The 831-nt window shown below is 47.7% G+C and overlaps 1 pseudogene; it reads left to right on the top strand.

The window, feature by feature from the left end:
- The first annotated feature begins 338 nt into the window (after window positions 1-338).
- On the top strand, window positions 339-541 carry LOC118708598 (annotated as a pseudogene).
- The last annotated feature ends 290 nt before the right edge of the window (window positions 542-831 follow it).

Here is an 831-nt window from a genome sequence, read left to right as displayed (position 1 = left end):
AAATCATGTCAATCAATCTTTGTGGCCAAGCCCATTGTGACCGGGCAAGCTTTGTGGAGGTCAGCCAAGGAGCCCGCCCCCCGCAGCTCATTGGCGGGAGGAGGACAGTGAGGTGACAGGACACGGGAAGACGGTCCCTTGCTGGAGTGGTTTCCGCATGCTCTCCGCCCACCGGAGCGCTTCGCAAACACCGCCTTTCTGGGAAGAACTCAATTGTACATCATGACCCAGCAGCGCTCACCTATGTGTGCAAAACCATAAGAACCCCCATGAAACAAAACAAAATATTTCTCTTTCTCCTACGGACCAGGTTGTATTGCATGGGAATACACCAAAAAAAGACTCTACTTTCAGGGATCATTCTGTAGTTTGTCACTGGAGAAGCTCCTCTGAGCGTGCAGAGCGCCCGAAACCACGAGGAGGAGGCACAGCGTCCTCTCCTGAGCAGGAAGCTGGCTCTGGTGTTGCTTTTGCAGCTGCCAATAGCCATCGATGACGCTCCTCTCCCTCCTTGTGGGGGAGAGGATGCAGTCTGAGTGGTTTCTGGTAATAAATAAATAAATTAATTAATTAAATTAAAAAAAAAAAATTTAAAAAAATAAACACAACAAACGCACATTATTAGCGTAAAACAGCATCAGCCTTAACAGAAAGGGCATCAGGGTGTTTTTGTTTGTTTGTTTGTTTGTTTGTTGGGGGGGAGACTGGAGGGAAGGGGCGGGGAGAAAAGAGCTCACATGAGTGGCCTCCTCATTTCAGTGGACTTCCCTGCAGCTGATAAACTGTGAAATTTCCATAATGATATACAGCACAGAAAGCAAACAGCAATTT

The sequence above is a fragment of the Pipistrellus kuhlii genome, unplaced genomic scaffold, assembly GCF_014108245.1.
Source record: "Pipistrellus kuhlii isolate mPipKuh1 unplaced genomic scaffold, mPipKuh1.p scaffold_m20_p_6, whole genome shotgun sequence".
Lineage (NCBI taxonomy): Eukaryota > Metazoa > Chordata > Mammalia > Chiroptera > Vespertilionidae > Pipistrellus > Pipistrellus kuhlii.
Note: the sequence above shows the minus strand (reverse complement) of the source record. Positions and strands in the feature narration are given on the sequence as shown.